This window comes from Squalius cephalus, assembly GCF_949319135.1.
Source record: "Squalius cephalus genome assembly, chromosome: 22".
In the NCBI taxonomy this organism is placed as follows: Eukaryota; Metazoa; Chordata; class Actinopteri; order Cypriniformes; family Leuciscidae; genus Squalius; species Squalius cephalus.
The window spans coordinates 31,384,797-31,410,479 of record NC_137143.1 but is presented as its reverse complement, the minus strand read 5'-3'; the positions used below and the strand labels follow the sequence as shown (position 1 = coordinate 31,410,479).

General features: G+C 37.0%; 1 protein-coding gene across 1 annotated transcript in view; it reads left to right on the top strand.

Annotated features, from left to right (window-relative positions):
* gli2b (GLI family zinc finger 2b) overlaps window positions 1-25,683 on the top strand; it is an 88,567-nt gene that overhangs the window by 16,721 nt on the left and 46,163 nt on the right. The window lies entirely within an intron of this gene.

Genomic DNA, 25,683 nt, shown 5'->3' with positions numbered 1-25,683 from the left:
GCTTTTGCATGAGGTTTAATGTGAGACATATGATATTTCGCAGCAGAAGCGAGTCTTTCTCAGGTTATTTATCACACCAGTCGAGAGCTTAAAGACTCCAGTAGAGCTCAGGAAAAGAATATGCCCATGAAATATACATTTTAAAGATAAAAATGTGGCGCTCGTGGTGCCGGTCGTCCCTGATAAGCTGAAGCCAAAAGCCCCCGGAGAGTCAAAGGTGAGCCTCCATCAGGCCTGATATGAATCCTAATATCACGTTCCACCAGCGGCCTTCATTAATACCGAGTGACCGGGGCGTGCACGAGTCTTACACGAGTCGTTGCCACGTAATCACGGCGGATTGGGCGAACGAGCATCTATTCTACAGGGCTTTTTAGTGCTCTGTTTGCTCTGAGATTAATCAAAAGTTACACACACGCACGGATGGACAGATAGAAAGAGAGCGAGCATGTTTAAAACATGTCTTTAGGAGACCGATAAAAGCGGTGAATAATGAGGCCGAAAGACCTTGTTCTTACCTCCAGAGTATAAGTGTTATGAATTAGTTAAAATGGCAGCCGCGGACGACGCGCTCCTTCAGAGAGCCACCTTTGAAATGGTAATACCTCTTGTGATTTTTTTTTTTTTTTTTTTTTTTTGTGGGTTTTTTTCACAGATTGATGAAGGAATTTGGTGGCCTGCCATTGTAAAGAAAAGAAAATCCATGATTTGTTGAAGAAAGGAAGGGAAAAATAGGCCACACAGTGGCAACAAGACAGTTGAATGGCATAATTTATAGAGTGTGATTTTCACTGGTACATGATTAATATGATTCATTTTTAACTGCAGGGAGAAATTATGGCGGAGATTTAAGTGAAAGTAGAATTTGAGATCATCCGTCTTAGCTCTAACTTTGTTTGATTGAAGTAAGAAGTGCCATTGATGGTATCAGATGGAAATATTATTGCTCTTTGGTTGCATTTCCACTGCAGGTTTTGATTTGTTGACTATATCAGATGTTTTGACGACCAGCTTACGTCACTTTTCAAAAGTGACCCATATCTGCATTTACACTATACACTTGGCGAAACAACCTAAGATACACATACTGACCCGGAAAATATATATACATTGTGATTTTGCAATGATAATACAAGCTTTTGCTTTCCGCACCATCTTTAAAGGTCAGCAAAGCATTGGGTTTAGTCTTCGTCCTATATTGCGCCATTGAGTCATGTGATCGTGGTTGGTGTCCACCTGAGTTGACGTAATACGCCTCCGTCGCTTTTTCCATGACGGGAATATCCGATCTATCCGCTTACATGGCAGACGCAAATGCACCCATCCGATTCATATCAGATTTATTTCCACGGTGAACGAGGCTCGAATCCGATCTGAGGAGATGCTGTTTTCCTGGATGGGTCACATCCGATCTGTGCCACATAATTGGGTCACTTGAACCATTTGTCGGGTAACATTTGATCAAACTATGATCAAAAATACAGATGTTTCTCCTCTGATTTCTTAGGAAAAACACAAATTGTTGACATATAGTAAGAGTTGTGGACAGTACAGCTCACGATGAGAAATCTGAGCACATATTGAGACTGTTTTCTTGGCATTTCTGAGCACCTTTTGAGACATTGTTGAGATATCTTTTGAAACTCTAGCGGAGACAAGCAAATTCAGAATATTAATGAATACTAGAAAAAATAACACTGGCCTCAACTTTTTCTTTACTGTCAATCCATGTCATCGGGTCTTCAAATACATTTCAAGTCAATTTCCTCTCGTTTCTGAATAAGAGAACAAACATACTTTCATGATTATATACCATGGTACTGAAAGATGGTAGTCTTTCACACTCAGATCTGTTATGGACGTTCGCAAACTTTCACTAGCTTTGGGGTCGACAAAGTCTGTCCAGAGAGGAAAGAGTATAGTAGTAGAAGAGAGCGAGCGTGTTTAAAACATGTCTGTAGACGAGTGATAAAAGTTGTCTGTAATGAGGCCGAAAGAGCTTGTTCTTACCTCCAGAGTATAAGTGTGATGAATTAGTTAAAACGGCAGTGGCAGCGATGGACTTCTGAGATGTTGGTAGAGCGCCACCTTTGAAATGGTGATTTTGGTTGCTGATTAATGAAAGACTTTGGTGGCCTGCCATTATTGAAAATGGTCATTAATTGTGAATCAAAGAATGGCATGAAATTGGGACATTTGTGATAGCGATGTGAACAATGTTTATTTCTGGTGTTCTGAATGAATATTGAGCAGGGTAGTAACAGGTAGTTTTGATTTGAGCTGAAAACACTTTTTTAGCAGACGATCACGGCAAACCACAGATCACAGTGTGTGAGCGCTTCAAAAACTACATTTAAAGAAGCCTTATGCTTTCTTTAGTGTGTAATGTCGCTGTTTGAGCATTAAAAAGCTCTGCAAAGTCCCTGAAACGCCTCCATTGTAGTCTTGAGTTTTCTTCTTGGAACGTCACAATATTCCTCATTTAAATAATTCATACGCAGAATAAATATTTTCGCTTATTTGAAACTGTAGAGAAGACACATGTGAGAAACATGAAATCTCTCTATCTGCTAAAATTGAATCCTACAAATGCCAAATTTAGATTTAAACACAATTAAAATTATTTTTTAGATATTTTTGCAACTTACTCAATGTTGGTATTATTAACTAAAACGTATTAAAAAGTAGTTTTTAGTAATTGAAATAGAGATTAAATAAAATATAAATATTAGATGAAAAATTTAAACAAAAAAATATATATAAATGTTGATTTGGCAACTACCAACTAAAAAATAAAGCTATGTAGAAATAAATAAATAGCAAAAACTATTAAAAATGATGAAAGCATATAACAACCTTACTAAAATTTTAAATAAAAATGTCACCTCAAATACCAGATCAGAACGTCTGAGAGCTTCAAAAATATTTTCTGAATGTCCTTTGGAAATTTTCATATTATCTTTTTTATTAAATTTTTTACTTTCTAGGCAGGGCATCACGAAAAACGTAAATGTGCCCCCAGTGGCCAGACTTAACACTACATGCTAATTGTTTGTCAAGAACTACACAAATATGTATTTTCTTTCATTGCTTTACAATATCGAGCCTCGAAAGAGAAATGGTGAAGAAAAAAAAAATCTTTGGCAATGCTTTTTTTTCAAAGAACGAAAGTTTTGTTAGCAAACACTAAGGGTGTTTCTCAAAACCAAGAATGCAAAGAACGGACTTGTGTTCTTGGGGAGAACGCTCTTGCTAGTTGTTCTTGGAAGAATGAACTCACAAGGTGACGAGCACACAGAACGCTGCTGACAGTTTGAGACGATGTGTTCTTGCTGGTATTGCGCAATAACACCCCCGCACAGACGCCGTCTGCAGTGCCCAAACATAACGAAAATTATTGACGTTATTATTGGCCGTTATTCTTATGGAGATTCTCACTTCCGAAAACGTTTGAGCACATTTTCGATTCGCCATAAATTTTCGTAAAAATGCCCATATTTGAAATCTACACAGTTGATTTCTCGCATCAAATGTTCTCAGAAGTGAATTTAGTGATGAAATAGCGTACGAAATTGTAGAAAAACGACTTGTATTGACCCGCCTCGCCTTCCTCGAATGCCGAAATGAATGCTGGGATATTTCTGCCGTCAAGTTCACACAAGTTACCAACCGTTGCATCCTCGGTAAAATGGGCGTGTCAAGAACACTTCCGGGATTTTTAACCGTTCTTGCCAAAATGCAAACTTGTGTATTGGGACAGTACTTGGGCAGCGACTGATGACGTTTCACAAGTCCACAAGAACACTAGTACAGACAAGAACGCATATTGAGAAACGGCCAAAGTTTTTCGGGGTAACGCAAACATTTAGCGAGCGAACGCAAATGTTTTTTCGTCATTCTAAACATTTATGACTTACTTTTCTTCTGCGAAACACACACACACACACACAAATATTTGTCTCAATGTTTTATTTTTGTCCATGCAAAGTTGTTTGGACCCCAGTGTTGTTCAAAATATATTTTGTGTTATAGAGAGAAAATGCTAAATGAGTAAATGGAGTCAACTATTCCTTTAACAAGCTTAACCGGTAATGACTTCCTCAGCCAGATTCAGCAGAAAGGCCGGTGTTTTGATTGGTAGATCAGCACCAAACCCGCAAGTCTGAATGTATAGACTGTTACCAGCTGTTTGCTGGTCTAGAATTACGGTCCGAACCCCAAATAAACGCGAGCCAGTTTAATAGCCGTACAGTCGCGGGCGTTCAGGAAAGAGCCTCAGCTGTTCGCTAGCGCTCAGCGACAGAGCAATTACTTATTGCTTTAATCCGGTTTATTATCCCAGCCCGCAGACTCTGATAAGTGAATATGCAGCACGACGAGGTCCTTGAACCCGGGATCACATTCCCTCGAGCCCGGCGTCGAACGCTTTTAATATACGGTCCCGTTTGGCGGCTTTACGGTTGTGGAGTTTACAACGGGCCGCGGTGCCGTTGTCACCTAAGTCATGCCCACCGCGAAGACGCCGCTATTAAACCCCTCTCTGTTTTATACCCCTGTCCGCCGTTATTTATCCACAACAGTTTCCTCTCTATCAGAGAACATGGCTAATGCAGACTTTTAATATGTTATTTACACATAAAAAAACAAGCTATTTGTGTGAGGAGGGGAAAATAAATGGGCCGCCGCTCCCCTCGGCTCCGTTATATCTGAGTTTAACAATCTGGATTGCTAATAGAACCATTTATCACGAGCGCCGGTCATTTGTTTTATGTTAGGGGCCCGGGGCCCGCTCTCACAGACCTCTATGGAAATGTGACCGTGTATTATGAACCCCGAGCGCGAATCACCTGATTTAAAAGGGAAAACAATGCATGTATTCAATTATAATGCGACCAGGTGTCTGTGCGCCTCTGCGGTGCGTTTTACCGGACGGGTGTTGTGTGGGGGTTACAAATACATTCAGGATTTGAGGGAAAGCTTCACAATAAGCAGTAGTTAATGCATTAGATGAACTAACAATAAGCAATGTATATTTTTACAGAAGTGCATTCATTGTTAAGATTTGTTTACAGTGCATACACTAATTTTGGTTACACTTTATTTTAAGGTGTCATTGCTACAGAGTAATTATATATTTAAGTACTGAGTAATATTAAGCAACTACATGTACTTACTATAGGGTTAGGATTTGGTTGAGGGTTAGTTGCATGTAATTATGCATAATTTACTGTTATTACTATGGTAAGCACATGTAACAAGGACACTGTAAAATAAAGTGTTACCCTAATTTTGAATGCTTTTGAAATATTGGTCATTATTGCTATATATTGTCATTGCAATATATATATTGCACTTATTCTCACAGCATTTAAACTTGTGCATGACGACCTTGGCAAACTGTGGAGTCTGAATGCGCTTTGCATACCGCAGCATGTTGCCTTTTGTTAATGCATTCAAATGAAGCATGCATGCATGCATTTTGAAAAATGGCAATAAGGAGCAGCTTTTCCAGTGTTTTGTATTCATCTGAATTGCAGATTTCTCTGGTATTATTCATTCATTTAATAGTGCAATTATTCTTTTTGCAGGAGTGAGATTGCAAAGTTTGGTGCAAAATATTACACAATATATAGAATAAAAAAAAAATCAATGTTTGTGTGTGTATCTCTGGCTAGCGGAGCAGCTGAGGTTTCTCCGAGGCCTGTGGGTAATGACTTGATTAACTGGAATCGGTGACTCACGACATACATCATGGTGAAAGTGAGTTTGTCGTGTTGTAGGGTGATTGATGGCCACGCTAAGCGCCGCTGCCGTGTTTTCTGCTGAGTCGGGTCAGTCCTGAGGGAACCGGCGGGCAGGATGCTTAACATCTTTACAGCCGCCACACACACACACACACACACACACATGCTTGCAAACAATACGGGGTCAAACGCAAATACAGTATGCTTAAACGCATATTTTTGTGCATGCAAACATTGCTCAATTGATTTATGCCGACTTGAGCGTGAGATTGAGCGAACGTGTACACTGTCAAAAATGATTTTTCGAAGATGTAAATAATACAAAGATTCAGATTTTTTCATGTTAATTCAATGTGAAATTCTTTGTCAAATTTACCAGTGAAAATGGTTTCTGCGCCAGTTTCCTTTTCCAGTGTAGTTCATCTTTTTAAAATGGCATCTTTTTGATTAATATAACCATTTAAAAACATGCCTTATCTGAAATCACGCTCTTCACGCATCCCACATCGCATTTTATGTTGAGGCATGGCTGCATTATTCAAACGCAGCTGCTTTTATACGAGAACGAGGGCTGGATGGATGGTCGTGTAAATAGTTTTTTAAGAGCGGCCGGTTACGATAAGGACAGTTTCCTTTATCAACGGGATGAAGTGTTTGCGGCGACAGTGAATAATTGACGGTCTCTCCGTAACCCCAGGGGTCAGAGCGCTGGCAGAGAAAAATGTGTCCGGAACGGCTCCTCGTCCACGACTGCAAGAGGACGTCCACTAATCTTCCCGAGGAGGGGATTTTCTTTCTCTCTCTTTCTTTCCTTCCTTCTCTCGTTCATTCTAAATGAGTCTCTCACAGGACGGCTTTACAGGCCTACAGAGGTCTCTCTCTCTCTCTTTCTCTCTCTCTCTCTCTCTCTCTCTATACCTTTCTCTCTCTCTCTCTCTCTCTCTCTCTCTCTCTCTCTCTCTCTATACCTTTCTCTCTATACCTTTCTCTCTCTCTCTCTCTCTCCCTCTCTCTCTCTCTATACCTTTCTTTCTCTCTTTCTTCAAGATAGTGTGCAGCTTTACTGTGTTTATATGCAGAAAGCAGAAACTGCTGTAGGTTTGGAGCGGCTTTTTTAATTCAGATATTAACTGGAGTCACAGGAACAGAGTTACAATTACAAATATTTTAGAATTACAATTCAAAGAAACATGCCTCATGCAATGCATTCTGGGAAATGAAGTGTACTTCCAAACTTGGTAAACGATCTATCTATCTATCTATCTATCTATCTATCTATCTATCTATCTATCATCGTTCTATCTATCTATCTATCTATCTATCTATCATCGTTCTATCTATCGTTCTATCTATCTATCTATCTATCTATCTATCTATCTATCTATCTATCTATCGTTCTATCTATCGTTCTATCGTTCGTTCTATCTATCTATCGTTCTATCTATTGATCATCCATCCATCGTTTATCGTTGTATCTATCCATCCATCGCCTTGACAAACTTTCCTTTTCTACCTAAAAAATACAGTTTTTATGACTGATTCTGATTTAAATTCAGGAAAATAGCATTTAAAATGCATTAAAATGTAATTCTAAATCACACACATCTGTGTCACTCATGTGAAGTTTCAGGTTTTTGTTTGTGTCCTGTACTTGTTCCCAACTTGGATTCGCTGTGCACATTTTCCTTACAAGTATATTACCATGTAAACCATAGTATTACCATGTTTTTTTTTTGTTTTTTTTGGAAGTGTACATTAGTGGCCATTAGAGTTAATCCAGAATAAAGGCTGTTTTTTTCCTGGTCTCATGAACAGCTCCATATGCACGTAATGAGAGCGCCGGCGCTGTAACAAAGATGCCAATTATTTCCATTTTTTGCCCACATGGAAGCAGTTTCGTGCGCGGCAGTAATGGCTCTGCAGGTTACATACATTTTGTAAACATTTAGCTTGATGGCTTTGTGCGATTCGCGTCTCTTTAATCTGAGATTTCATTTGGGGCCCAGAAAAAGAGAAAGATTAGATATACACACTCCAAGCCGCTCGCCCGCACATTTCGGAGTCTATTTATAGAGGGCCGCGCTGATTGCCGGATAAAAATCAACTTCAGATACACAAGGGCTTCTTTTTTCTCCCCTTCTTTTTCTTTAGCGAGAAAGAACGAGCTTGTTTCAGTCATTAAAAGAGACTCGGGCGAGCCCAGAAATCACAAGAAAGAAAAAGAGGAAAAAGTCCAGCCTTATATCAAACACTGCACTTAAACCGCGAGGGTTTTATACATTATATATCAGAGAGCATGCCACGTTTTTATCCACTGAAATAATTAAAACGCCGGAGAGATTGAAGAGTTTTCACACACTTTCCATCGAACACATGTTGTTTAGGGATGGCGTGATGTTATTATGACCTCACAGGGTTTGGCTGCATTATAATAATGCGATACAGCCAAGAATGAAGAAAGATGCGAGCAAAAACCAGATGTGCTCGATGAAACACTGCAATTAAGTGTATCTGATATTCTTTGTTGCGTTGGAACGGGGGATTCATGCATCAAAGGCTTCGGTCGGAGTGATTGTGAGCTTTCGGGAGACGTCTGGAGACATCAATCTCACCCAGACAAGAGTTGCCCGAAAACAACATGCCCAATTCCTGCCCATTTACAAGAGTTGGAGAGATATATGAACGCTTGGGGGGATTTCGATGTTCGCAGCATGGATCTATTTATCCCTCTCTGGCTTGTTTTCCCCAACTGTAAATGCGCTGCTCTCCTCGGAGACGCCTCCACCTCTGGGATTTGATGGGATTTACGGAGCACAGACTTCCATCCCTGAAGATCTCCAGTCCTTCATCTCCTGTATTCCCAACAGAAGCTGCTCTGTGGGAATTTGGCCGTGACACTGTTTACAGGCCCGTTTCTGTGTGACACGAAATATTGCAACTTCTAACCCAACTCATCAGTGCTGCATATATTTGATTTAAAAAAAAAAAAACAGTAAAAATTGCAAGACATTATTGCAATTCAAAAGAATTGTTTTCTATTTTGAATATAGTTATATATTCCTGTGATCAAAGCTGAATTTTCAGCATCATTTCTCCAGTCTTCAGTGTCACATGACTGATCTTGGCTTAACATGGTAAAAATATTGATTAGAACACATTGACGACCAAACCTGTAGAAATTTAAAAATAAATACATATATAGCTAAATAAATAAAATTTAATAGTAGGAAAAAATAAAGGAATGAATGACTATGAAATAATTTTTTTTTTTTTATTAAAATGTAATCCTGATTTTTTTTTTTTTTTGTATTATACCTTCCCTTCATTTATTATTTTCTGTATTCATTTTTACATTTATTTATTTTCTTTTTAACAATTATTTATTCTTACATTTATTTTACATTTATTTTTATATTTATTTATAGTTTTATTTATTTTCATATTTATTTAAGCATTCATTAATTTTTATATTTATTTATTCCCGCGTGTATTTATTTCCAGATTTATTCATTCATGCACTTATTTATTTAAAAAAAAATTCCATGCGCAACATTGTTAATGTTGAACATAACAAAAAATTGTTACTTAAAAATAATTAAAGCAACATTTCTCATTTTCATTTAGTTCAACTTGATTTATTATATTATATTATATTATATTATATTATATTATATTATATTATATTATATTATATTATATTATATTTCAATTAGTTTGATCAATTAGTTTGATGTTGTTTTGTTGTGAACTGAAGTAGGGCACATAGAAAAAAACATATTTTTATTTCTTAATTGTTTCTCCTATAGGCAGCAGTGAGATACAGTGAATAGGCCATTTTGCTGAAGTCTCTTGCTTCTCATCTGTTTCTTTTGAGAAAAACACCCCAGAAATCTCATGTGTGTCTCCTTTAGAGTTTCAGATAAGAGTTTCTATCTTACACCCGGCGCAATGCAGCGCCAAGCGCGACGCAAGTGCTTTTTGCTAGTTTCAGCCCGACGCAATTATCATTTTCACGTCCCGCGCCACGTAGTTTAAATAGCAAATGCATTTGCGCCCATGGGCTGCTGGTCTGAAAACGAGGTGTGTTCTGCCGCATTGTTGGAGCGTTGCTATTTTGAGGAACAGAAATAGACTGAGCCATTGACCGACTGAAACCTGCTCTAAAGTCAATGGCGCAATATATTTTTTGTTATTTTAAGAGCGTGTTAGTAATGTGCGCCTATAGGCGGGTCCACAACGTGCGTACACTCTGCTTATTACACACACAGGGACGAGCATCAGCACACAAACATGCCAAATACTTAAAATTAAAGGATTACAATGTAAAAGATTATTATTGTGTACATAAAGATATGGTGAATCCGGCTTGTCCCGTAGATGTTCTGCTTGCGCACTTTAACCTCGCGCACGAGCAGATCCGTTTGCGCTCTGGAGACGCGTTCGGTCTTTCCACTATCAAATTCCGTCATGTAATAGCGAATCCGCCATGGTGCGAGCGCAACTGGCATTTAAAGGGAATGGGAGATGAGACTCTGATTAGGTTAACGCACGTAAATCCCAAAACACACTCATTACTCATTAAGAGAATAGGGACAACCCTTTTAGATCATGCGCCGGGAGCGCCGACCATTTGTCCCGCCGTTAAACTAGCAAAAGTGGATTCGGACACACCCTAAGTGAACTTGCGCCGTGCGCTTTAGACCATGTGCTTATATCATTAAAATAGGGCCCAAGATCTCAAGCCATGCAAAGCCCAGAGTCTGCAATTAAAAGTCTGAATATGATCTCAACATTTCTCACCAAATGATCTGAACTGCTCTCCACATTCATTGTATAGCTCTCTGCCTTTAGGGCATGAAGACTATTGTGTCGTATTTCTCCTCAGGGAGTATTTTAGGAGACAGTTTGGTGCTTGACTGAGATCTCCTTTAAATCTGGTGAGCTGTGAAGAGCAGGTTCTGGTCGCAGCTGTATGATATCTGCTATGTCTTCATGAAGCCCCTGCAGGTGTTTGGCGTGTTGCTCTGATTTACCTGCCCGCTAGTCGTGTTATTAGCCTGTCATCTTCGGCTCGCTCTCGTCTGATTGATGTCTCACGGCTCACTCTCCTGGTGTTAGTTCAGGTTAGCGTTGCGAAGGCTCTTCTGTGTGGCCTCGGGTGACTTCAGAAACGCTGCCAGGATCAGCTCTATTATCTGTCCTTTAGGAAACGCAAACGGAGCTGAACCATCCAAGCGGATAAAGCTGTGAGAGGAGCATTCCTCCGGCGTGACGAGGGCCTGGATGGGTTTTGCGGTTTCTGCATGTCGGGACGGTGTCTTTCTGAGATGCTGACGCATGTACTAATGAGTGAAGATAATTAATGCAATGACAACTTCAGATATTACATAAAGAAACGTTTGCTAAACGTGGCTCCACAAGCAGCAGACACGAATGGATGTGTTTTGTTCATGTGTTTGTTCAAGTAACTGTTGGTTTAACTTAAAAAAGTAAGTTACCTGGTTGCCTTAAAATTTTGAGTTCATTGAAATTAAAAATTTGAGTTCATACAAAGTAGGAGATTGGTTTAATCAACAGAATCTCAAAATATTAGCCTTATAGTTATCTGAACCACATTAATTCTCTAAGGTGATTTGACAAAAGAAAAAAAGTTGTGATACCAAATTTTTTACAGTGTGGCACAAATCGAATGAGGTGAATATAATAATTATGAAACCGAAATGATGCATTGAAATCATGATTGCATGAACATTTTTGTGTTTAGAAAAAAAAGAACGTGCACTGATGAATGCATTCATTAAAAAATGAATATTTTTTTAAATATTTCATGTAAAGTATTTATATATAAAAATATTTTCTATATATATATATATATATATATATATATATATATATATATATATATATTAGTGCTGTGAATCAATAAAAAAAACTAATTATTCACACATTTTTCTGTAATTAATCGTGATTAATCGCAACATGAAAGTTTTTAATAGATTTTTATACTGTATTTTCAAATGTAATCTAATTTTATATTTAGGCTATATACATTTATATAAGTGCTGTCAATCAATTAAAAAATAACTAATTAATCACAGATTTTTCTCTTAATTATTTGTGATCAATTGCACCTAACATTAAATCTTTTTATATATTTTTATATTGTAATTTTAAATTTAATCTATTACTTTAATTCATATATTTATATAACTTTACATAAAACATTTAATAAATATTCATCAGCATGATCTTTTTTTTTTCCCAATGAAAGTCAGTGGGGTCCAAATTAGTTTAAACTCTTGAAAATATCTTCTTTTGTTCTCTGCAGAAGAAATAAAGTCATGTTGGTTTGGAAAATAAATTTTGATTTCATGTTTACTTTAGTTTCAACTTTAATTGCTCAATTTGATTGCAAAATAAAGCACAACAAACCGAATGTTGAAATGGCTTTAGGAACTGCCTGTGAAACACTGCGACATTAAGACTGAGCCGAGGAGAAGTGCAGTGTGGCATCGACCGCACGTTACCCACAACTCAGCCAGATGTGGATGAAAAACAAACCAGACGCTCTGGGTGAACCGACAAAGTCCTCGCTATTTGTTTTGAACGCTCCAGTTATCCTGGTTACGTTGACGACTCTGACAGACCCGTTTAATTTCTGTCCGACTGACGTTAGATTTGTGTATAACTTTAGTTTTAGTGTTGAAACTGCACCCATGAAATGATTCCTTCTTGATCCTTGTGTTTATCCTCAGAAATCAAAGCTGAACGAGTCTATGCTGGGAAAATAACGGGATACAGAAAAGATCAGTGCTGGAAAACCATTCATGCTTTGCTGAGAAACACTTTTATTCTGACCAAAAAACACTCACTTAGAAAGGAAGAGATGGTTTGATTGTCATAAAAAGTGATGAATCACAGATTTATGTGTTGTCTATCTGAAAAAGATGAATTATTTAGTAATTTACTACAGAAATGTGATATTATGATGCCATGAGTTCATCTGATCTACTTAAACCTAAATCAGACTGATGTCTACTAGTGATGCACTGAAACTGAAATCAAAGTTTTCATTTATCTGACAACCGAAAAATGTTTATTTAATGATCAATTAATCAAATTTATTTAATAATCAACAATATAAGAATTTAAATGACTCATAAGGCAGTTTTATATCAAATTTGAGCGATATAAATGTATTTCTACACAGTTGGCACCTCTGGCATGTTTACCGGTTGTAGTTTATCCATGTTTTGTACACAAAATGTGCCAAAAGAGCCGAGCTAATTAAACCTTCTCATTTCGGTTAATGATTTCGGCCCTTCAAAACTGAAAATGCAAACATTATTTTACTGCCGAAATTTCTCTGCATCACTAATTTCTGCATTTTCTGAAGGAAATATATAAGTGTTGCTTCCCTGTGCAAAACTCACTATCATGTTCTGGTGGTTTTAGTCAGAAGAACCCATAAGTGTCTCGAATCCCTCCTGAATGTCAGTCTCTGGGATTTTGTAGACCAACTCAACGCCCTTCACGTTCCTCTCCGAGAGGAAAATGCTGTCATTTATCTCCATACATTCACGGAGAGGTGGATCAAATGAGGTGGATATTTGATATTTTTGTTAAATTAGGTCCCACCTTCGACCAGAACAGCAAGGACATTCTGTATTCCCAAACTCTGAGGAGAACAGATGAATCATTAGGACTTTTCCTAAAGGATTTTCCATCAGGTTTCCCTCTCTGTAACTATGATATTACTAACCACACTGCCAAAACATGATTTTCTTTCTCAGTATTTTTGTCTTGTTTTCCAGTACAAATGTCTAAACATTCTTAAATCAAGATACATTTACTTGAGAACCAAAATGACTTGTTTTCCCCTTTTCTCATCTCACATGTCAAATAAATCTATCTTGATTTAAGAATGTAGATATTTGTGCAAAATATTTTTTTTTTGCACTTACATGCACCAATATATTCTTCAGAAAACGTAAAAATCTAGTTTTGTGTCATTTTTTAGTTCCTATGAGGTTCATTATCTTCAATCGTCTTTTTCATCTTAATATGGTAAAGTTGGTCATGTGATCTCTGACTAACGCCTGCCCCATTAATGAGAGATTTGAGATGCTGTGGTAAATTACGAGCTCTTTTAAGACAGCGACCCGCGCACTCATCTTTACTGACCCGAACCAACCCTAGAGAAACTATTAAACTCAGACAGCTGCTTCTTTCTAGTTCATGATTCAGCATGAAACTTATTGTGGCTTTTTTCCCCTTGTAAACACTGAAACACTAATGAGGGCCTAGTTAACCCAACACTTTGGTTAGTGTTACTGTAGAGTTCAGAGACTTTGTGAGGGTTTGTGGACCCGGGTCCGATTACAGAACATTCTTAATGTTTAATAAAAAATACTATAACAACCTTATTTTCTAACTTACAGAACATGCACTCTTAGAAGAAAGAGTTCTATATAGAACTATAGGGTTCTTGACTCAATTTTAAAGAACACTTTATGCCAAAAAAGGTTCTGATACTTTCATGCTTGGCAAGTTGTTTTTTTTTTTTTTCTTGTGATAAAGTATGTTTACCTTTAATTTAAACTTAATTAACCCTGCTGTTGGGTCATTTTTGGCCGAAAAAATTTACGTTTTGTTTTTTTATAATTTTTTACTTCATTTGAATGGTATGAAACTTGGTAAAGGTTTTGGCACTTGCTATGTGAAGACAAAACAAATCATGGATGGGATTCGAAAAGATAAAATGATCCTAACATTTTTTTCCCACTTGTATTGTTCCTGGTCAAAACTGAGCGCATTGGAAACAAATGGGAAGCAAATTTCCTCTAGTGGAAGCGTTTGGTACTGCAGCTAAACACAATCTTACTGATTTTTTTTGAGATATCAACCTCAAATTTGGAACACAACTTGTTTAGATTTATGACTTTGACTTTCTCACAGTTTTAGAGTAAAACATGTTTTGGAAAATATATATTTCATATACAATATATGCTATGCATTTGTATGCATTTTCATAATAAACTTTAACTTAAATAACTTTTTTTTTTTTAGTTGAACTTTTTTTTAAAAAAACATTCACTTCATTATCTGCCAAATTTAAATCTGTGCTCCAAAGCATTCAAGATTTACAACAGTTAAAGTTGGAAATTTCATTTTCAGGTCTATGCTCAAAAAATGATTAACAGGTAATAAATGGATCATATATTTTCCATAAATATAATTTGGTACCATAAAATCCCCTTTAAAAACACAGAATATTAAATAAAAAACATTATCGAACTAAAATATAGTACATTAATTTCTTTTAAATAAAAAAATTAAAAGATGTCATTTTTGACCGCCAAAAGCAGCACCAGAGAGATAAAATAGAAAATGAATGAAAACAAATTAAAACTAAATCCATAAAGTGATGGGAAGCCCTAAAAGGTTCTATATAGAAGCTTTTCTTAAGAGTAAATATAACACACTCATATATTGCTAGAGATGTGCACGAGTACTTTGAAGTTGATCAGTGAGTCTTCGGCTTGATACGAACTGTCATTTTCAAGAAAAAACAAGATAATGTTTGAGAACTGTTTAAGAATCGCACTCGCACACTTCTCAGAGCTAGTCTCACAAGTGAACCGGCCCCAGAACACCGAGCAGAGTGTGATGGGGAAGCTCCGATTGAGATGAACGGGTCAGTGTTTATTGGTTATGTAAATCCTCGTCCCGAGCTCCTCTGGGCCTCATAAAGACTCAGCGAGTTCCTCTGGGACAAGCGCTGGAACGCAGGGGGAGCTCGGATCGCTTCCACTAAATCTGTACCCTCTTGGCTGACAAAAGATGCGCTGCTGAATGAGGCCCTTTGTGCCGAGACGAGAGTTCCTCAAACGAGTGGCTCCGCTCTCCAGTGAAGTGTCGGGATGTCCCGCGGCACGAGCCCATCCAGGGGCTCAATGCGATGATGTCATCAGAGTGGCGGGACTGATGGTTTTTGTGAGTCTCTGGCTCAGTTTCTGTCTGTCTATCTATCTATCTATCTATCTATCTATCTATCTATCTGTCTATCTGTCTATCTATCTATCTATCTATCTATCTATCTATCTGTCTGTCTATCTATCTATCTATCTATCTATCTATCTATCTGTCTGTCTGTCTGTCTGTCTGTCTGTCTGTCTGTCTGTCTGTCTGTCTGTCTGTCTGTCTATCTATCTATCTATCTGACTGTCTGTACATTCTATCTATCTATCTATCTATCTATCTATCTATCTATCTATCTATCTATCTGTCTGTCTGTCTGTCTGTCTGTCTGTCTGTCTGTCTGTCTATCTATCTATCTATCTGACTGTCTGTACATTCTATCTATCTATCTATCTATCTATCTGACTGTCTGTCCATTCTATCTATCTATCTATCTATCTATCTATCTATCTATCTATCTATCTATCTATCTATCTATCTATCTATCTATCTATCTATCGGTCTATCTATCTATCTATCTATCTATCTATCTATCTATCTATCTATCTGTCCATTCTGTCTATCTATCCTTCTTGTTGGTCTGTCTATCTGTCCTGTCTCCCTATCCATTCTGGTGTTTTCTCTCTATCCTTCTGTCTATCCATCCATTCTGTCTCTATCCATTATGGCGTTTTGACTATCGTTCTGTTTGTCTATCCATTCTCTCTATCTGTCCATTCTATCTATCTATCTATCTGACTGTCTGTCCATTCTATCTATCTATCTATCTATCTATCTATCTATCTATCTATCTATCTATCTATCTATCTATCTATCTATCTATCTGACTGTCTGTCCATTCTATCTATCTATCTATCTATCTATCTATCTATCTATCTATCTATCTATCTATCTATCTATCTATCTGACTGTCTGTCCATTCTATCTATCTATCTATCTATCTATCTATCTATCTATCTATCTATCTATCTATCTATCTATCTGACTGTCTGTCCATTCTATCTATCTATCTATCTATCTATCTATCTATCTATCTATCTATCTATCTATCTATCTATCTATCTGTCTATCTGTCTGTCTGTCTGTCTGTCTGTCTATCTATCTATCTATCTATCTATCTATCTATCTATCTATCTATCTATCTATCTATCTGACTGTCTGTCCATTCTATCTATCTATCTATCTATCTATCTATCTATCTATCTATCTATCTATCTATCTATCTATCTATCTATCTGACTGTCTGTCCATTCTATCTATCTATCTATCTATCTATCTATCTATCTATCTATCTATCTATCTATCTATCTATCTATCTATCTGTCTATCTGTCTGTCTGTCTGTCTGTCTGTCTGTCTGTCTATCTATCTATCTATCTATCTATCTATCTATCTATCTGACTGTCTGTCCATTCTATCTATCTATCTATCTATCTATCTATCTATCTATCTATCTATCTATCTATCTATCTATCTATCTATCTATCTATCTATCTATCTATCTATCTATCTATCTATCTATCTGACTGCCTGTCCATTCTACCTGTCTATCTATCTATCTATCTATCTATCTATCTATCTATCTGTCTATCTGTCTATCTATCTATCTATCTATCTATCTATCTATCTGTCTATCTATCTATCTATCTATCTATCTATCTATCTATCTATCTATCTATCTGTCTATCTATCTATCTATCTATCTATCTATCTATCTATCTATCTATCTGTCCATTCTGTCAATCTATCCTTCTTGTTGGTCTGTCTATCTGTCCTGTCTCCCTATCCATTCTGGTGTTTTCTCTCTATCCTTCTGTCTATCCATCCATTCTGTCTCTATCCATTATGGCATTTTGACTATCGTTCTGTTTGTCTATCCATTCTCTCTATCTGTCCATTCTGTCTATATATCGATTCTGGCGTTTTTTCTCTATCCTTCTGCCTATCTATCCATTCTGTCTATCTGTCCATTCTCTCTATCATTCTGTCTACTTATCCGTTTTCTCATTCCGTCTATTTATCCTTCCTGTCTTTCTGTCTGTCTATCCATTCAAGCATTCTGTCTCATTCTGTCTATCTGTCTGTTCTGTCAACCTCTCTGTTTTGTCTATCCATCCATTCTGGCATTCTCTCTATCGTTTCAGCTTTCTGTCTATCCATTCTGTTTATCTATCCAAACTGTCTCTCTCTATCCTTCTATATGTTCTGCCATTCTGTCTATACCCATCCTTTTTGTCGTTCCATCATTATATCTGTCTATCTGCAAGTACAGAAAGTACATTTGATGAACTTTTCCTGCTTGGCATGATTCAAAGGATCATGAACAACGAATGATTCTTGAATCAATAATAATTCGGATATAGACTCATGCCTAGACCAGGTTTTCATTTGTGCATTGTTATATATACATACAGTATATACAACCAAACAATCTCCCTTCAAATTTTCCACGCATTTCTAGTCTCGGTTGTAAGGAATGAGATGCCAAACATGAGACCCTCGGTCTTCCCGAATGTAATTACAGTGTTTGTAATGAGTGTGGTCACATCACCCCTGACGCACTCATGCTCTGTTATTAGAGAGGAAAATCCAATGAGGTCCCACTCGCCCGTCCCGAGATGTGGGGGGTCACCTCATGGATCCTGTTGTTGTGCTCTCATTTCATAATCAGACCCTCGTAACGCCTCCAAACCCCTGCGAGCGCGGGACCTTCATCAGGACATTCCCAGAGAGCGGGCAGAATTACAGGAACCCAAGCAGGAAAACACGCTTTTTGTCTTTCGATTAGTTTTAATTTGATGGTTTTATAAAGCACAGTTATTTGTACTCTCTCAGCTTCACACTAAAGTCACAGATTGCATGTTTAATTCACTTTTTGAGTTGTAATGCATGACATAAGCAGTGTAGATTCAAGACTTAAGTGTAGTTTTTAGATCAGGTCACTTCAACAAAATGTCCAACCATTACTAGCTTTTAAATAGTGCCATAAAGCCAATATTTTCTCTCTCTCTCTCTCAGATTAAAGTCACTCACAGACTGCTACTGATTTTTACTGCACGTGTTTAATTCACTTTTTGTTGAGCTGCAAAGCATGACATATGCACAGATTCAAGATTTCTCAATTTAACAAAACGTCCAACCATTACTAGCTCTTAAATAGATGTTTAATTAACAATAATTAACTCCGGTGCTGATGATTATCTACTAAACTACTACACTTTTAGCTCTGTGTCTTGCTGGGTCACTGTGTAAATATGCCGAAATTACAATTCAGAGCTTCCCATTTATTTGCAGTGTTTTTAATGCAAGAAATTGCAATTAAAAAATGAGCAAATGGGAAGGGCTGCGCTATAATGAAATATAATTGTTTAATAAATGCAAGTACTGTGTTTCAGAGACAGTCAAAAAATATTACTATTGTAACTGAACTGTAAAATAAAATTATTGTCATTAATGTTACTATTATTTATAACTTTCCTTAAATACATTTTTTACAGTTAAATATTACAATAATAATATTTATTTTGTTTAATAACATTATGTACTACTTATAATAATAATTATTATTTTAAAGTAATATTGACATAACCTTTTTTGGTCAAATTGTGCAAACTTATAAACAATACAGCAAACTTGAAGCTATTTTTTTTTTATTGCACAAATAATTTTTAAAATATTTTTTTATATGCAGTGTGTGTTTCATAGACATTCAAAACTACAAATATTGTCTTTTGAAAGATTCTACATTTGTCATCTTTTGCTGATTTTCACACCAACAAAAAGTCCAACCATTACTAGCTTTGAAATAGTGCACTAAAGCAAGTAGGAGCGAAGCTAAAGACTAGTTAGTTTAGTAGTAACACACTCTGAGGTTTATCACAGCGGCTGCACGCTTCGTCTTCGGCTCGACACACGAGAGTGTAAAAGCTAATTACAGTGTGTCCCAAACCAGGCCACGACGAAACAGGGTCAACGGGCTCGTCTCTCATTAATCGACGCGTTCTGCCTTAAGCAATGCTAACTGTCAGCACTGGAGTTAATTATTCAATTAAACAGCTTCAATTAATCGTTCACGATGCTCCAGACAGACATCAGAGATCTGTAATACCTTTTATTTTTCTGTCTTTGCTTCTCTGGGGAGAAATTTTAATCTAATTTTCTTTTTTTTTAAATGGACCCGCACACCTGAAGATCAAACCAGGGGTGAACGAGTTCAATGAGCGTTTAATTGATTTTAGTCTGGAAATGCGTGCTTTTTTTTTTTTTTGTCACTTTTTTTTTTTTACACAAATAAGAGTAAAGGATTTCCAGTTGTCAATTTTATTCAAATTGCACCATTAAAAACGATATAAGTTTTTCAGAAAGCACATTTTGTCAGTAAACAATGTTTTATTCGTGTATTTCATCAATACGAGAATGACCTGTCGGCTTTTTTCAACCTTTTTCAACACTTATATGCATGCAGACTAAATTGTTCATACTTTTACATACATTTTGGGCTGTTTCTCACTGTTTTACGGCATTGCGGCATGTGTGTTCAGTTCATAAATGCACTCATTTGTATTACGCGAATAAAGCATAAAGATGTTGAATTTGAGCAGAAAGTCATAAAGGTCAAAAGGCCGTTTTGTAGAGAGCATCTAAACCATGTTTGAGAAGTGTTTATGAGCAGTCCAGAAAGACTTAGATCAACTTTGCACTTCGCTTAGAGGGATTAGAGTTTGTGTGGAGCTGAATTTGACAAGTATATACTCAAGTATTTAACCTTTGGCTTCTATTTGCACCATGCAAACATTGATTTTACAGCCCTTGGCCAGATCTAAACATGATGAAGTGCCACAAAACGCCTCAGCAAATATCAAACCTATACAAAGAAAGGAAATCGACAGACGAAAGATTCTTGTGAGAGTCTTTTTCTGAAGAGTCAGAACACACAGTAAACGTGGGGCCCTCCTGCAAAGTGTGCTGATTACCCACAATCCTCTGCTTCGAGCGAGACTGACTGCACCCGACAGATGTTTCTCATTCAGAGCTTCACATGCCAGAGAAAAACCTTCTTCTGTGAGATTATGGGAGCGACATGAGACCGAATGAAGATCCACTGTGAGTCACTTTATAAAATAAACCCAAGTTCTGAAAGGGATTCGAATTTGCCCGGACATTTCAGTGCAGATGTTCAGAGTTTGCATTGCATCTTGAGTTTGCATCTCATAGAAAAAGTGCAGCTCGAGGATTAGCGCTCAGATTGAGGAGATTCTTCCCTGGAATATTTGCATCTCTTTCAGTCACGAGTCAGTTTGGTCTGGCGCTTTGTGTATTTAAATGTCCTTGTATTCTGTAGCTCCACCCACAGCAATCTCTCATTGGTCCAAAATTGTTTTGTGCACCATTTTCACTTTTAGCGTTGACAGAAATATTACTATTAAACTTTTTTGTCTTGTTGAGACACTGTGTAATCTGCAAATTATTAAGCTATTTCTCATATTTACAGTGTTTTTATGCAAGAAAATAACATATTAGGGCTGCACGATTAATCAAAATACAATCGAAGCTGCGATATGGCTGCGATTTAATTAAATAAATAAATGCGCTGCATGTTTCAGAGACAGACAAAAATATTAGTATTGTAATTTTAAAGTTGTGCTGTAAAATAAAATAAATATTATATTATTTTTCTTAAATACACATTTGTTTGTTTTACAGTGAAATATTACAATAATAATATTTGTATAGTCATATACAAATCATATCATCATATTTTGTTTAATATTTTATTTAATATTTAATATAATTATTTATAATTATAATATTTAAAAATAGTAATTACTAAAATATTTAAAACAATAATTATTTTTATTTTTATTATTACTATTATATATACAGTATATTTCTTATCAGAAAATGATTGTTAGTTAAAAAAAATACTATTTTTAGCTATATAAATTAATAAGCAATAGTACTAAAAATAATTAATAAACTGTTTTGGAACATCATCAGATCATCTTGGAGCATCAAACAAACAAGTTACAAGCTACTCAAAGCCATTTACATTAGACAGTCAACTAACGAATGGTCAACTAATGTTCCAAAACACAATTAGCATCTTAAGATGTCTTTTCCAACAGGCATAACGAACACTATCAGTCACTCAGTCCTGTCCTCCTGTGTCTGAACACACTGTCCAGTGATAACAGAGACCCGTCCTGCGTCTGGCCAGCGTCCTGTCCCGCGGTGTCCTGTCCGCTCCGGCGCTTCTGGGTGCTGATCGTCCACATGCTCTATTTTAGTTCTTCTCACTATTGTGATCCTCAAGAGCCAGAGACGAGCGCCGGAGAGCGTGAACAGGAGCTATTCTGTGCTCGTACAGCCATCCATCAGAGACACAAGGATGCTCGTCTTGACCTCGCGCTGTTACATGACACCAAACATCCGGCTTTAAATCAACATGAATAAAACTTAAATTATATTACAGATGGTGATCGACTGATATGGATTTTTTTGATGCCGATATCTTAAAAAAGGAAGGTGGGCGATTTAAAGCTGATAGATGTGATATCACACTTTTTAATTAAAAGATTTGCATGCTTCACTGTATATTTTTTACATGTTTACTGAATTAGAAATAATTAATTCGAAAATATATCAGTGTAAAAAAAAATATTTGAATGTGATAAATAAATCTGTAAATTTTTACTTTTGACAGAAACTGTTTGATTATATTATTATATTATATAATGTAAGACCTAACTGCTGGATTTTGCCAAAGTTTGCAAGGTTCATATAATTAAATGTTTATACAAATAATATAGATGCATATTTGCTGAATGGTGATGGTATATGAGAATATATTATAGCGTTCGCTTTCTTTCTATAAGAGTTTTATCTAATTTTGTCAAATTTAACTGTTAAACAAAGACCGTAAACTAATGAAGACGGGAAAATTACATTAACGATTTCAAAATAAAAGTCCTGGTGATGTCAAAACAAAAGTCCGACACTTCACGGCAAAAAAAAAAAAAAAAGAGCCGAATATCAGCCGATATATCAGCCTTGGCAGTCCACTAATTACGCAAGTCAAAGGTGTTTCATATTGACTTTAAGTGAAGTAAAGCAGCTTAAACCACGCACTAGTCAAGAGTCTAGTTACCCGTGACCCCACAAAAACACAATGGATGGATTCAGGTGCAATCGTGCTGTTTTTCTAAATGAGCCTGGTTTAATTTACAGATGTGCACTAGAGTAATTCCTGGCTTCAGCTGCAGCGCTGGGCCAGCTGTTATCCCGTCGCCCCCTCGGAGCGGTTCTGCAGGGCTAATATGAATGTAAGAAACCCTGAGCGCTGACGGCGCCCGCAGAAACGCCACTTTAATGCATCGCATTTTAATTATCGCCCTTATTCATTCGCCATCAGCGCCTCTGCTCTCTCTGTCTCTCCGACAGGGCTCTTTTTATCATAGCACTAGTCTTAAAGATAATAAACTTCAGCTTTAAGGTAATTACTTAATCTGGACAAACCTGTGTGTTAAGCAGCACTATTACGAGCAGAGGTGATAAATCAGGGGCTTGAGGTGGCGGGCCGATCACGACGTGCAGTAATCAGTCTTAGAGACTCTTGCGGTCTTAAGTACCTAGATTACACAAACAGCATGCTAACAACACACGTCTCACTCTCTGTTTGTCCTTCTGTTTTACCTCCAGCACGCTGGGCTTACTAGAGACTTAAGTTAACAGGATTTAGAAGTGATGCCTGTTGAGAAAAAAATGCTTAAATTAGCCTAAGAAGGTTTGCTGGTTATGTGGTTTAGCTGATCGGGTGTGCAAAACCATCAAAACAGACCAGCCTGGGGTGCGTCTCCCAAAACCAACTATGGTCGCATGTTCTGTCGTTACCAATAGAGTTCAATGGAACTTGCGACCATAGTTGGCTAACGATGCTTTTGGGAAACGCACCCCTGAAACCATCTTAGGCTGGTTTAAGCTATTTTTTTTTTTTTCAGAAAGGTTAACTCTCCGCTTATGTTTCATTTCCATAAATAACTAATTGCACACAATATAATGCTCCCAAAACTGCAAGACGTCAGGGTTGTGCATCGTTTAGAATTGACTTAAGAATCCTTATTACACTCCAATTCAGTTTCTGAATTTGAGTTGAGGTTATAAACGGGATGCAATAAAATTAATTGTAATTCAACTGTAATTTTTTATTAGACAAGTGAAGTTTGTCAAGACCAACATTTGCATGTTGGTTTGACAAAGCCTTGTTTGAACATCTGAAGAAGAAACAAGTAATAAAAACTCAGTGAGTGTTTTAGCGCAATTTTCTCACCTCATGGGATCACAACACTAAGAGATAGTAAATCTTTTCCTGGATTTTTTTTGTGCGTTCCCGAGATTAGACCTTCCTTAACATAATGCCGAAAACCCGAAGTCTCTAGGTGGTCTGGTTGAGGAGTAGATAGAAGTGCAAGATTGGTGCGCACAGACGCACAGAACAGAAATCATGAGTTAACAATCGCAATTTGTCCGGTGGAAAATTGCGCTAAAAAATAAGTTTAGAAAGCTTGAAAGTTTGAAGGTTTACAGTATAGGCCAGATAGATATTGGATGGATGGATGGATGGATGGATGGATGGATGGATGGATTGGATAGATAGATAGATAGATAGATAGATAGATAGATAGATAGATAGATAGATAGATAGATAGATAGATAGATAGATAGATAGATAGATAGATAGATAGATAGATAGATTGATTGGATGGCTTGATTGGATGGATGGATGGATAGATAGATAGATAGATAGATAGATAGATAGATAGATAGATAGATAGATAGATAGACAGACAGACAGACAGACAGACAGACAGATAGATAGATAGATAGATAGATAGATAGATAGATAGATAGATAGATAGATTGGATGGCTTGATTGGATGGATGGATAGATAGATAGATAGATAGATAGATAGATAGATAGATAGATAGATAGATAGATAGATAGATAGATGGATGGATGGATGGACGGACGGACGGACGGACGGACGGACGGACGGACGGACGGACGGACGGACAGACAGACAGACAGACAGACAGATAGATAGATAGATAGATAGATAGATAGATAGATAGATAGATTGGATGGCTTGATTGGATGGATGGATAGATAGATAGATAGATAGATAGATAGATAGATAGATAGACAGACAGACAGACAGACAGACAGACAGACAGACAGATAGACAGACAGACAGACAGACAGACAGACAGACAGACAGACAGATAGATAGATAGATAGATAGATAGATAGATAGATAGATAGATAGATAGATAGATAGATTCCTCTTCCTGTCATTCTAATTCAACTTCCTGTGCTTTGTTGCTAATTAATTCAAACTCACACTCATGACTTAAAAGGGACCTTATTCTATCCTAGTTTTGCATGACCCAGTGTTAGCAGGTCAAATCCCAGAATGCACTGCAGCGCTGGGTCTGCTGGTGTGTAGTGGATGGCATGGTGATGTTTGGTTAGGCCTGAGGCCAGCTTATTCTACAGGAATTTCCTGTCTAATTTCCCCTCCTGATTCTATGAGTAATGCCCAAAAGCTTTTTAATTGCGCTCTAAGACCCCGGCCACTCAAAGGGCCATTATTGTTGCTGAGTACTTCCTGTAAAACGAAACCATTTACCCCCTTTAGATCCTGGGATTAGGGTACAACAAAGACGAGAGGGGTTGTGTTTGTTTGGCCCGAATATTCAAAGATGAATGACATCAGAAAGAGGCGTTTAGAGTTAAGAGGGACAACGTTTATCTGATCAAGACCCTCTTCGCTCTTGCCTAAGATGCTTTAGTTGAGCATGTGCTCAATAAACCGGCTTGGACCAGCAAGCCACCTTAGGATGGTTTAAGCTGTTTTTCTTTTCAGAAGGGTTAACTCTCTGTTTATGTTTTATTTTCATAT